General features: G+C 43.8%; 1 protein-coding gene across 2 annotated transcripts in view; it reads left to right on the forward strand.

The window, feature by feature from the left end:
• Positions 1-14,683, forward strand: part of CNTNAP4 (contactin associated protein family member 4) — a 1,754,782-nt gene that overhangs the window by 361,722 nt on the left and 1,378,377 nt on the right. The window lies entirely within an intron of this gene.

Below are 14,683 nucleotides of genomic sequence, written 5' to 3' on the forward strand. Positions count from 1 at the left end.
TGTGGGCTAGGTGGAATATGTACAGGGGAGAAATTTGTGCTGCACCAATTATCCACACAGAGGATGACCCAGCCTCACCAATGAGTATATGATATGTATGAGTACAAACTCACTTACCTGTAACATAAGTTCAATATATTTGCCATGTTCCATCATGTCTGTAAAGAAACCGTCATGCCTATTTTTGTTTGTGTTTTCTTTTTTATAAATTAAATAAAAAGATATTTAAAAAAACAAAACAAAATGGATGCCAGGTCTAACATTAACATTTGTATTTTTTAATGTAAAATCACCACTAATACTATTTCTGTTTTCCCTTTTCTCCAGGAAGGTGCAATTAGAATTAACATACTATCGAATGTATTTAAGTAGCTGATAATGATGAGTACTTAAAATCATAATTCAGGTTCCTTCGGCTCTTGTAATATATTAATGAGCTTAACGAATGCACCTATACTGTGGGATTCTTTAGTGTCAAGCATATTTAATGGAGCTCATTGCTCAATGAAGGAACCGTTCTATATCTAAGAAACTGCTAACAGACCTTCTGAAAGAGCCTGAGACGGAAAACCAATGTATCAATGGCGCCCTTTATTTGTGAAAGGACTAAAGTCAAACCTCCTTCCACCGATGTAAAAGTGTGAAAAATGTTATTTAAACCATGACGCTCTATACATTTTTCAAATGATTAAATCAAGTTTATTTAATAGCAGAGAGATCCCACCAATATCTCAATTTGCACTGTTCTATAACTAAATGGATAGGCTCATATTACCACCCTGCGTTCACCCATCTATGAAAAGCTATTCATGTGCTTCAGAATGCAGCTTTCTGAATGTATGCATGTCAGAAAGAGCTGAATGGAGCATGACAAATGACTGGAAAGACATTCATTGGCCGGGCATTCCCAGCGTGCACCACTCCGAGGCGGCATATTCTTTCTGTGTGTCTGCTTGATCATCAGATGGCTGGCTTTCTGTATGAAATCTAATAAGGGTGTCATGCATTAAAAGAGTAGAATGCTTCTACTTTCTTCTCCGTCGCTGTGCGAAAGGCCCTTTATTCTGCACAAAAATGCTGTTTTAAGGAAAGTGTTGCATTGATTTCTGTGCATCCTGCTCCAGGAGACAGTGGAGTAGTTTTGGTGTATGAATCGTCACTAATCTATTTAGAGTGCACATACTTTGATTTGAACATGGATTGAGGTTGTAAAGGGGACATAGAAGCAATCTTTTGACTTTTCATGAGAATGAACATCTTTATTAGCTTAGTTATTATCAGTCGTTTTTAAACCTCAAGCCCTTTCTTTGGTGTTTTTTTTTTGGTAATGGAGTAGGGCAAAATGATGAGGGACCCTGCACAATGCCATGTCTCAGAGCTATTCATGGGCCTTAAGCTGCATGGATGCCTCCTGAAGGGTGGGGGGCTCCCTCGCGCCTCAGGGTCTGCAGCAGCGTTTGTTGTACCCCTGGTAATTTTGCTTTCTGCCTTTGCAGTGTCCTGCAAACTTTCAAATGTAGTTATGACTCAGTGTTGGAATCAGTGTTTTATTGTGTTTATGGCCAATTGCACATTAATATTGCTGTGATAAATAGTTCAAGGTATATCTGTAGTGAAGGGTTGCCTTGAAAATTGCTGTGCAAGTCATCATTATTAATTAATTAATTAATTTATTTATTTATTTAAACCTATATATTGCACCAGGTCTTTTTTTTTCCTTTCTACCAGAAGCTTGTAATTAGGAAGTGAGGTTGGATTCCAATCGGAGTAGGTTAACAGTCCAAATATTTTTCTTGCAAGCCCTGTTTTCTCTACAGATCCGATTGAATAGTTCAGTACAAGTTTAACAATTGCTACTTCACCGACCAACCCAGTCAGAGGATCTTAGGGATTGCTGCCCCCTCTTGAATTTGTCATTCCACGAATGTCATAGAGACTAGACTGCAATTCGCATGTCTATATGGTTGCCACACTATCAGTGTCCGGTCCACCATATATCCTTGTCTGTGGATTCTAGGGATAGCTACCTTCGTCCTATTTCGTCCAACCATGAAATTATAGAGACTAGACGGAATTCTCAAGGTTCCGAGTCAACCCCTGCCATCTCTAGTCCTGATGAGACCCTATTATCCTGAGAGGGTCGAAACGCCTTCGACACGATTATAGAGACAGACAGAATTTCTTGCCTTTTGCAGATACAATTATTGAATTTCTGTATCTAAGAATGTTTGTATCTGAAACTGCCGCCTCATATTTGAATCAACCAATCACCTTGTTTTGCTGATTCTCAACTTCACTTCTCTAATTTTTCTTGGTTTTGGTTCGATTACACACCTGGGGTCTCTTTCTTCTATTTTCTTGCTAAACACTACTTAATTTATTGTTCAGTTTATGTTTGTTTTTGAATAAAACTCGGTTTGGCTGAGCCGTGTTACATACTGGCAAGGTTATTATTGCTCCTTCTAATTGTTTTTAACTTTGCATTGATGTGCCGTGGATTCAGTACGCACAGAAATATCTGTGATATTTATAAATTTTCATTTTGAATGACTCCATTTTCCCCAGGCACCTCCATTTCTGGAGCCGTGTAGTGACGATTTACAACCCAGCACCGTGGGCCCCTTGTCCTAGGCTGCTGCAGTATCCTCCCAAAGGTACTGGGAGAGGCCGGAGATGTGAGATCGGCAGCGCAGGCTCCATCGCAGGAGGCCCTTGCAAATGGGGCTGTTTGCCTGCAATTGCTTCGCACACTCTCAGGCAGCTACATTTAGTAAGCTGGCACGCATGGAAACTAGTGAAGCCTCTTGCTAAAAGTCTACAATTTGTGCCCCCTCCCCCTTTACCAGGAAGAATGCACCTTGGGGGGCACTTACTTGATTGTCGCAATACAGGGTGAGACCTCGATTGATGCCCCCCACTTCATTCATTGAGGAAATTCACAGGGATTACCGTATGACATGTAGTGGACGTGCGGGTGTCCCTGCGTCCCACTCCAGTTCTTATCCCAATTTTTTATCCCGGGTCATATAACTTACCATAATCCAACTAATAGGAGTTGTGGGGTCCCTGTGCCTATGTGGGCTTATCCTTACTGACGTGTTATGGTGATATCTTGTGATTTATGTACTACTGGTGTCATGTGGTGATTTTGGTGTTTTTCCTCTAACTCACTTGCTTCATTTCATGACCTGACGTTATAATGTATGTCGTTTTGATTCCTGGTTTGTGAGGATAACAAGTACTACCTGGGTATTTGCATAATATGCGCTGTATTCATGATTCATGTTGTTTTGGTCTATGTTTTATGTACAGTATAATATATAATTTTGTATAATCCTCTGTGGAGTCTCTTTTGTGGTGTATTCCATGTGTTTCTGTGTGAGTGTGTTGTGCAAATGCTTTACTCATTACCTCTGATGATAAACCTGATTGCTCTGTGCCAGGCTACCAGAGGGCGGCAAGTACAGGTTATCTTTGGGGTGTAACTTTCTTGCCCTGACTAGAGTAGTAGGTTCTGCCTGGCGTAAATGCATTACCTAGCCAACCAGAAACCCAATTTACAACAGTGTCTTTGCAAGTTCAAAAGTGCTTGGAACTGCAAATTTGGTCACTTTGTTAGCTACCTGATGTGCTAGTAGGGAGAAATGTTAGAGCACAAAAACCCAGCCACTTCTAAAAGAGTGGTTTCTTTAAAAGCACAATGCAAAAAACACCTTCACAAAAAGATGTGTTATTGAATTGGGAGTTCAGGCATACTAAACTTCACCTCTCCATCTTAAGCCTTTGGAGAGATAGGCTGGAAACATATTACACAGCTTTTCCCATTCTGTCCTATGGGCAAGATGGCCTTTCAACAGTGAAAAATGAAATGGAGAGTATTTCACTGTCAGGACATGGTACACACCTCCAGCCCACTCAACACCTGGTTAACCAGTCTCTGGAAGGTGGCAGGGGCGTTCTTCAACCCAAAGGGCATAACCCTGAACTGGTAGTGCCCCTCTGGCTTTGAGAACGCTGACCTCTCCGTGGCCCCCTCGGGCAAGGCAATCTGCCAGTACCCAGATGTCAAATCAAATGTACTGAGGTACCGGGCAGCTCGCAGCCAATCCACAAGCTCATCAGCTCTGGGGATGGGGTGAGCATCAGTCTTGGTGACTGCATTGAGCCCACGGAAATTCACACAGAACCAGAGTTCTGGGGTGGCACCTGGTGCAGCAGCTTTTGGCACAAGGACCACTGGGCTAGTCCAGGGACTGCTGGATGGCTCAATCACCCCTAGTGCCAGCATCTTGGAAACCTCCACTTGATGCTGGACCTGACCTTATCAGCTACTCTGCAAAATGTTTGTTTTACAGGCAGGCTGTCTCCAGTGTCCACATCATGGATGCACCAATGGGTGACTCCTGGGGTCAGGAAGAACAGGGAGGCGCACTGACCCAATACCTGGCGACAGTCCCTCTGCTGTTCGGGGGTCAGGGTAGGCGAGAGGTTGACTCCATCCACTTACCCATCCTTCTGCTTGGCTGCAGGAGTTCAGGAAGAGGTTCACTCTCCTCTTCTGCCCCATCGTCTGTAGCCAAGAGCATGGTCACATCAGACCTCTTAAAGTGGGGCTTGAGGCAGTTCACATGGAGGACCCTCAGAGGGTTCCTAGGAGACCGAAAGTCAACAAGGTAGGTCACTTCGCTCCTGCGCTCCATCACATCATAAGGCCCAGTCCACTTGCCCTGGAGCACACAGGGCTCCACTGGCACCATCACCCACACTTTTTGCCCTGGTTAAAACTCGACCAGAGTGGCATTCTGGTCGTACCACAGCTTCATTTCTTCCTGGCTGGCTTCCAGATTTGCCTGTGCGAGTTGCCTGAAATGCCTAGTTTGGTTCCTGAAGGCCAGCATGTAGCTATATATATCCTGGGGGGGTTTACTAGGAGCTTTCTCCCAGCCCTCCTTCACCAAACTCAAGGGTCCTCTTACAGGGTGCCCATACAGGAGCTCAAAGGGGCTGAACTTTAGGGACTTCTGTGGCACCTCTCTGTAAGCAAAGAGCAGGCATGGTAAGAGGATGTCTCACTTATGCCTCATGGGTTCCTCAAGACCCATAATCATGCCCATCAGGGTCCGGTTAAATCTCTCAACCAGACTGTTATGCTGGGGGTGGTATGGCGTGGTGAACTTGTAGGTTACACCACACTCCTTCCACAGAGATTTCATATACCTAGATATGAAATTAGTACCCCTGTTGAACACCATCTCTCTGGGGAACCCCACATGGGAGAAAATCACCATCAGTGCACGGCCCACCACGGGGGCTGTCACCGTCCGGAGAGGGATGACTTCCGGGTACCGGGTAGCATGGTCCACCAAGACCAAGATAAACCTGTTGCCCATGGCGGTCCTGGGATCCAGAGGCCCCACAATGTCAATGCCCACCCTTTCAAAGGGGGTGCTGACTACAGGGAAAGGTTGGAGGGGAGCCCTGCACTTCCTCCCACTCTTTCCACTTATCTGGCAAGTCTGACAGGTCTTGCAATGAGTATCAGAACTCTTGCGCATTTGAGGCCAGTAGAAGTGGGTGACAAGCCTCTCAAAAGTCTTGTCCTGCCCCAAATGTCCTGCTAAAGGTACATCATGAGCCATCATGAGCCATCCCCAGCAGGAAGGCTCTGAAGCGCTGGGGTACCACCAGCCCACGGGCTGACCCAGGCTCAGCAACCTTAGTACATGTCCTACCTTTCACATACACTGCACCCTGCCCAGGGTGTACCTTGGGCCTACCATAGGGGTGTCTGATGTGCATAGAAAGAGAAAGGTAAGACCTGGCAAGTGGGTGCACAACATGGCAATTTAACAAACTGCACGCAGGCACTACAGTGGCAGGCCTGAGTTCCCTCTTTAAGGCTACTTGTGTGGGTGGCACAATTTACTAGGGAATTTACAAGTAAGACAAACATACCAATCATGGACAACCAATTATCATTACACTTTATACAGGGAGCACTTGCACTTTGACACTGATCAGCAGTGGCAAACTGCGCAAAGCATCTAAGCCAATAAAACGCAATCCTTCACAGCATCAAAAATAGAGGAGGTAGAGGCAAAAAAGTCAGGCGTAATCACGCCAAGAAATGCCAGGTCTAACAGGTGTAGTATACAAAAAAGTGTGGATGGGTAATGCCTACTCATTTTGGACTTGGACATATAAAAAGCAGTCTTGAGTCTGCTCCAATGGGGACAATCAAGTTCAGACTGTCAGGCCATGTCCTCCCAGAATCAAAACACAAGCAACCCAGGAGCGGTTTCACCCTAGTTAGGATTTATCAACCAAGTAAAGTTAGGTTCCAGTGACACAGTGTGGAAGGGACTGACATCTGGGCATACTTGTCCCACTTAGGGGGCGACACTGAAGTATGCAGAAAAGTGATGGATGGAATTATTGAATTAATATCAGCCACTGGTAATCACTCAGGATTGCATCCAGGTCCATTGCTATTTTGCACATCACACCACCTCAGTTTTTAACCAGCCATAAGTAAATCATCCTTGGCCCTACTCCAATGAGAACAGACTAGCCCCAGTTTCCAGGCCAGGCCCCTTCTTAACCAGAACACAAGCAACCCAGGACTGGTTTCACCCTAGCAGGGCTCGTTAGCGAGGTATTGCTTGGTTCCAGTGACACGGTGTGCACAGGACTAACTTCTGGGCATGCCCATCTTTTAGACCTGTCAGCCTATGGTGGTCTTACCCCAACTTTTTGCCTGCTTCCTCTATTTTTTCTCTACCTTGTTTTTTCTGGACTTAGAACTGTGAGCACTTTATAACTGCTAACCAGCGCTTTAGTGAATATGCTCTCATCTTCATATTTGGTAATGTTGGCTTATACTCAATTAGCATATTTTAAGTTACTTATAAGTCCCTAATCAAGTGGTACTATATATGCACCCAGGGCCTGTACATCGAACGCTACTGTGGGCCTGCAGCACTAATTATTCCACCCACCTGAGTAGCCCCTTAAACATGTCTCAGTCCTTCCACTGCATGGCTTTTGTGTACTGCCATTTCGGCCTGGCAAAATAAATATTTTGCTAGGCACAAACCTTCCTTTCTAATATATATGTCACCCCTAGGGTAGGCCCTGGACTGGCCAGAAGGCAGGGTGCAATTTATTTAAAACGTTGGAGATGTTCTTTTAAGTTTTATATGTCCTGGTTGTGAAAAACTCTTACATTTTATTTTCACTTCTGCAAGGCCAATCTCTCCCATAGGATAACAGGACCTGTTGCAAAGACTCGTATCGCCAACAGGGCCCGCATTGCCTTCAGAACCACGACTGCATGACACATTCTCGGCACAGGCTCCCCCCATCTCTCGTCGACAGCAGCCTCGATGATTATGTCGGGCTCCGCATCGCAGCCTCACAGTTTTCAGAATTCGTGCATCGCCCTGACTGCGCACTGCATCCTTGATACTGGACTTTGTATCACAAGCCCTGTCGATGGGAACCTCTGCATTGACACAACAGGACCCTCACACTGCAGCCTCACCGCATCTTGGCAACAACACTTCGCTTCAGCTGTGCAATGGATCTTCTTCGCCAATCCATACAACACTCATCAAACCAGTATTTAACCGCTTCGGTGCTCATGACGAGCCCAGCTCGTCATGAGGCACAGTGGAGCTGTGCGCATGACGAGCTGGGCTCGTCATAACCATCGCAGCCCGCCCACGCGTGGTTGATTCCCCGCCTGTGCGGGAGAATCAATCAGTGGGCGGGGTTGTGACGAGCTCAGCTCGTCATGAGCACAGCTCCACTGTGCCTCATGACAAGCTGGGCTCGTCACGAGCACAGCGACACCGCCGCAGCCCCCCCCGTGCCACGGGGGAATTAGCCCCCGCGTGGAAGGGGTAAAGGTACTCTGTTAAGTAGGCCTCACTGGGTCCCTGTAGCTTGCCCATGCACCATCATGATCCACCTGAACCTGTGACTGTGTTGCAGTCCGGCGCAATCAGATATCCACAGTTGGCGCTTTATGCCTTTCAGCACATTTTTCTCTAATAAATTTAAAATTCAATATCTACGGTTCTAAATATTGCATATCTGTTGTTTTCGTCTTGTTTTATTTAATAAATGAAGATCTATTTTTCTAACATATTGTGGGACCTTTTGAGCATGGTACGGTCATAGTTTTACTGTTTGAAGTGTTGCACTAATACTTTAGATATTATCTCTAAGTTACGCCTCACTGCTCTGTGCCAAGCTACCAGGGGGTTCACCACATGTTAATTTGGGATTGGCTTGTGCCTTACCCTGACAAGGATTGTGATTGCTGCTTGACTAGGGCTTACACACCAATCAACCAATGACCCAATTTCTTACACCATCCCACTCAGGGCGTCACATTAAAATATACAAAAAAGTGATTAATGAAATGCTTAAATTAACCCCAACCACGGGTAATCACCTGGTCCTCATCGCAGTCCATTGTTATTTTGCACAACATGTCCCTATGTTCGGACACAGCCATATGCAAATTAATCTTGACAGGAAAGGGGTGGGAGCGCACTGCTTCACCTCCCAGCACAGTTCGCCCCTAAGCCTGTAATCTCTACTGATGACGGTTAATGAACCAGAAACACGTGTCTAGAGATCAGCACCACCTGCGCCAATTCTGGCGAAACACTCATAAATATTTTAGCAAAGCAAGCAACATGAGACTGCATTTACCATAATGCCAGGGGAGAACCTTGCTGGGAGGTGAAGCAGTGTGCTCCCACCCCTGTCCCTGCAAATTAATCTTGACCCTGCTCCAGAAGGAACAGTCCAGCCCAAGTTGCCTGGCCAGGTACTTCCTGAAGCAGAACGCATGCAATACAGGACCGGTTTCGCTCGAGTTAGGGCTCATTAGCCAGGTGAGCATATGTTAATTGAAGGACTGCATCAGATGCATGTTAAATGCTATTTTATACAGATATAACATGCCTTTACAACAGTATGCTTTATGGAGTGTGGCCAGGACCTTAAATGTAATCCTTTGTTTTACCAAAAGCCAGTGGTGAGCATGAAATTCAGGTTTGATTTTGTCTCCCTTGCGAAGGTGGACGTAGATTCTAGCGGGCTGATTCTGAAGACTTTGGCACCTCGACACCACTAGTCAATACATTCGTGGGGAGTGTTATTTTCTGCTAGAATCTGTGGTCACTGTGGAGAAGAGGATGGCTTTACTTTATATTGCAACCTTGCAGTTTTCCAAATTGCTCCTCAGTATCCTTCCATAGGTGTCTTGCCTTATCAAAATTATTCAAGTTCTATGAAAATAAAAGTTGAACTTTCATAATCACGTTTTAGGATGACTGGTGTTCGTTTTAAGATTATCTCATTACAAAGTCTTGTTGACAACGTGGAAACATTTTGCGAAAGTGACATTTTATATCTTTCCTATTCCTTAGACTCAATTGCAATCTTTTCTCAAAACTTTTGTAAGTGTCATTTGCTTGAGCTACGCAAATCTATATGTTCGTGGCAACAATCATTCAACAAGTATCCCTTTGTGTAATATTTCTACAAAGCCATATGTTTAACAACTAATTGATACAATTATTTATTTTTAATTCATTTTTTGCAGATTTCATACTGGTAATCCTCATTACATTGAGCCCTCAGTTTGATTGTCGCCGGTCTAAAATTATGAAGCCAGAATTCCAGTTTCTAATATCCAAGTAGCACCATAAACATCAATTGGAGGTGCAAACTATTGAAAAGTTACCAACTTCTCAAAGCAGGTGGAAACCTTTTGAAAGTGGGAAGTTGTCCTATTGGACAGAGTGCCCTTTGACACTTTTGTCAGGTAACTTTAGATGGGGGTTGGAAGGGTAGGAAAAGCAGGCACCCCCTGTGTGTTTTCAAATGGCAAACCTTTTGTTAAGACAGTACAAATTCTTTTAAAGGCTCACACATGGACAACACAACATAGAGGTATTAGATTACATTTCGACTTATTAAAAGATCATTAATGTAATATGAGACAGCTAAATACATTTGCTCATAGGCCTCACTAGTTATTAATGTAGCCACATCGCTTTTGCAAACAACAATGCCGGAGTGCTTCTTGAAAACAAATAACAAGAAACCTAACTAAAATATGGAGAAGCCCCTAATTTACAAGGAATGGAAAATTAGTAATTATATTCCAAATCAATTTCGTGCTGTAATTATTTTTAATTATAAACATAATTATAATGTGTTCGCAGAATTCGCCAGGATCGTACAAACCTTACCCTTGATATAAGAATCGGAAAAGTATCTTTATTATTATGCAAAAACAGAATGAATGGCATTTGTTGTTATAATTAACTGCCCACATTTCTTATTTGCTGTTTGCATCGAGGGAGAGGATGTATTAGTCTGTTTGACCTTTTATTATTCTGCTTCAGTAGACATCAGTTATAATTCCGATTTGCTCCACAGTTAACCTTACTCCTTTCAGTTTGGATCACATGCAATTGCTTTCTCGATGTACAGACCATTTGAAATGCTAAATAATATATTTAAAACACCTCAGTGTAATGGAAACATAATATTGCAGTTAGGTCACCATGATTGCACAGCCCATATGAGCTGCTCCATTTTAAACATTCACTAATAAAACAGTAACATGACAAAAAGTAACATTAGTCATTTTTACTCCAACTAGGCTTGGCGAAAGCTCAGCCAGTGCAATTGGCCCGAGGGCCTGGGGCCCTGGAAACATAGGCCTTGGAAGTTCATTGAGTCAGGCGTTGTTGTCTGAATTAGCCATAACTGCGGAAAATATGAACTAAAGCCACGAAGAGGGGTGTGAGCTGATTGGGTTGCCAGTGCCCCTCGACACAAAGGGCGGTGCACACTGATTTGGTGGCGCCAGTGCCCCTTGAAGGAGAAAATCAGGCAAGCGTGCCGGTGTATAAGAGGGCAGCATCAGAACTCCTCTTGGCTTTTGGAGAATGGAAGAAAATGTGGATGAAAACAAGGGAATAGCAGCCACTGTGGTGGACCAGTGTGGAGAAATGTGCAATAACCTCAGAGGGACCTTAGTTAAAACGTTGTTGTATCCCTTCTCTGGGTGGTTTCAAAGCATGACCCAGAGAGGTTTAGACAAATTCTCCACCTGTACCTTACCCAGACTGCGGTTCAGTGAATGGTGGGATTAACCAGGAGCAGTGTTTAGGGATTATGCATCCTTTGATAATGCAATACAGTTGGTGAGGGCAGCAGGATAGGGGCAGCTGAAGTCAGAGGCCATCAATCAGCATCAGTGTTTGAACTTACTCCATATTCAGTTTTAGGACCATGTCTGACATGACACGTTTCCTTCATATGGGGTATGTGTTAGGCTCTTCATATTTTGAGAGGTTCTGTACATTTCTGCAGTTCGTTGTACACAGATTTCACCCTAGCGTGGTAAACCCTTCTACCTGGATGATTTACTGTTCTGGGCGACCCAGGCAGCAGCCATTATGCAGTAGGCAGTGCAGAGCCCTGTTAGAAGTATTAATTGACTTGGCCAAGACTCCTATGGTATCATTGACCCAGGACAAAATTGATGGTGGTACCACTAAGTTGATCTTGTTATGGATAGAGCTTACCTAGGAGCAAGGGGTATGCGAACTGCAACAAGAGAGACTGGTGAAATGCAGAACACCATAGATCATGTGCCAATTAGGTCCAAAGTAATGCTGCAAGAGGTTCAATAAATATTGGGCCGTCTCAACTTTGCGGGACAGGCTATTAGTGGGCCGGGGGTTGTGACATGCTTGGCCAAAACTCACTGCAGGGATCAGCAAGAGGACTAGAAAAGGGGTCTAGCAGGACTTGCAGATGTGGTACTGGTCCTTGGCAGGTTTTCAGGCACACTCATTTGTAAATAGCTATGAGTATTGGCAAAACAGGTGCAACCATTTACTGACGCAGCAGGCAGTGATTAAATTGGGGGCCATACTGGGCTCAGCATGGTGCATGATGTGGTGTCCATAGAGAGAGGGGTGCGGGCCTAACAAAAAATATAACAATATTGGAGCTCTTTCCCATAGTGGTGACATTCCACATTTCGAAGGATAAATTGGGATCCAGAGCAGTGAGCTGCCCAGTGTAAAGCGCTATGTAAATGCAATTACAATGCTAATACAATACAAAATATAGCTTGCACTTATAGTAACATCATACCAATCAGTGACAAGGCAGTCAATTTTAATCATACAGGCTGCATAATAATTCTCCTTTACTGTTGAAACTCTTACATAAACATAAGATAAAGCTGCTAACTGTCTGAGTCCACAGCAAATAACCCACTCGCGACCAACCAAGCAGGCATGGAATAACTGAAGAGATCTGCAAACATGCTGCTGGCCAAAATGATTTAATTTTAGTCCATTACTGCAGGTTGCATCTATCTGCATACTGTGACAGCTTCTATACATCTCACAATGACAATCAGATATGAAAGGATATTAAGTAAGTCCATCCCAGCAGATCTCTCAACCATCTCTCCCTTGGACCTATGCCCGCTCGGGACCATTAACTTTAACCTGAATAACTCAGAATGGACAACCCAGTGCAGTTTCCAGCTAAGTCGATGATGAACATAACAAAGCTGCTAGCTTACTGAATACCACAAACCGCTTGCCTATCTCTCACATTTCTTCATCCATCTCACTGCTAAGCTCTGTGTCCCATAACACGATAGCCGCACCTTGGTGATCCTCATGCATGGCATGTAAATGCTTCCCACACAGGATTAAAACAAAGACATCACTTCTACAAACTCACACCCTGCACATTGTAGCCTGCTACTCATTCTGGTAAGCGCTTTACTACCCCTCATATGGCTAGTAAGTGCTATATAAATATTACATACAAGTACTATAAGAAAATCACACTTTAGTAAGACAGCCATGTGGAAGTCATGCACTGTCCATGTCTTTCCGAGCTAGTGAAGCGCCAGGTGAAAGCAAATGTTAAGATCATGGTGAGGCACTCTGCAGGATGTTTTAAACTCTGTAGCAGATGCTCTTTCTCACTTTCAGTGGGAAACATTTAAGCATTTAACCCCACATGCGAAGACCAGATAGCGCTATTTCCTCAGGAGTTGTGGGATCTGGTAGATCAGATCTGAGCATGCTGTTTGACAATGCACTGGCCATAAAGACGGTCACTGAATACTGCAAGTACTTAGCAAGATTTAGGCCGTTGACAGAGCTGAGTTTAAAACAGACCAAGAAGGCAGAGGCACCTTTTTCACAGAAAATGCATGCCAGTTGTTTTTTTGTTGTTATTTTAAATGACCAGTTATTTTAGTATTATCATTTTAAACCTTTGTTTATTAATGAGCAGTATTTTAAAATAGTTCTACACATAGCTTGTAAAATATTTTAATACATATTAATTACAACATTTTAAAATAAAAGTATGATATTATTTATAAATTAAAAAATATATTTTCTATAATTCATATTTTGTTTTTAAGAGTAATACACTTGAATACATCTTTCTATACTTCAAAATATAGAGGTCTGTGCTCCAGTGGTTGAGACTCCCAACTAGGTGTGAAAAGTTAGAGTAATAATTTTACACTTGTAAATCATGTCCTGAGGATACACCCTATGGGCTGGAGAAATGTAAATCTACACCCAGGAGTAACTTTACACTCAGAAATGGTGAATAATAAAATACCGTACTGCAAATATGTCTGGATCCTAAATGCTGATTTATGTTGTCAGAGGCATACATGAATCATGCATGTGTGCCATGACTTGGGCCTGTCTTACGCATTGTGGCCTTGTTCGACCGGGAGGGGCGCCTAAAGCTCTACCCTCATAGTGATGGTAGGGTACTTCCTTTGCCATAAGTTAAGTACCTTGAACATAGTGGTGGCAGCATACTATGTAATGATCAGTAGGAGAAACAGGTCATATTTCACTTTTGTCACAGAAGTGAGGGCTATAGGATCACTCACTTTTTAAAGGTTCTGCTGCTGTGTGCTTAACTCACCCTTGAATACACCAGGTTGTTGTGAATTGCTGCACAGAAGTGGTGTAAATGCACTGGGTGAATGTGTGCCTGTGGACGGTGTCATACAGGGATACAGCAGTACTGAGCAGTGCATGCATTGCATATACATGTGCTGGAGTTGCATGTGCTTGAGAACGTACAGTACCTGAAAGATGTGGTGCTTTGCAGTGCATGCAGGATAAGCGCACGTTCTAGGTGTATGAATAAGCATGAGTAGTACTATACATGAAGTTGGAAGTGCGTCCAAGATAAGTGCATTTGCTGGGTGTATGTGTACCTGGGAGTGGTACATTTCTTAAAGGATACCATGTAGGGCAGTGCGTGCATCTTGAATTTATATGCTGGATGTATGTTTCCTGTGAGTGGTACAGTACTTTGTGGATGCAGTACTGTTCAGTGCATGTATTCTATATACATGCACTGGGTGTATATTTGGCTTTGGGTGGTACAATACATGGAGGGCCCTGGGCTCCATTTTGGGAAGCCAGGCCTGCATGGTGAAACATGGAGTGGAGGTAGAATTTTTCCTTCAGACAGATTTGTGTATTGCTGCAATCCTCTAAACTGGGTGGGCACACACTGAAGAGGAGAGGGCCACATCTCCCCTCTACTCTTCAAAGAATGCTCCTTGATTCAGTGA

This window comes from Triturus cristatus, chromosome 2_1 (assembly GCF_964204655.1).
Source record: "Triturus cristatus chromosome 2_1, aTriCri1.1, whole genome shotgun sequence".
Taxonomy (NCBI): Eukaryota; Metazoa; Chordata; class Amphibia; order Caudata; family Salamandridae; genus Triturus; species Triturus cristatus.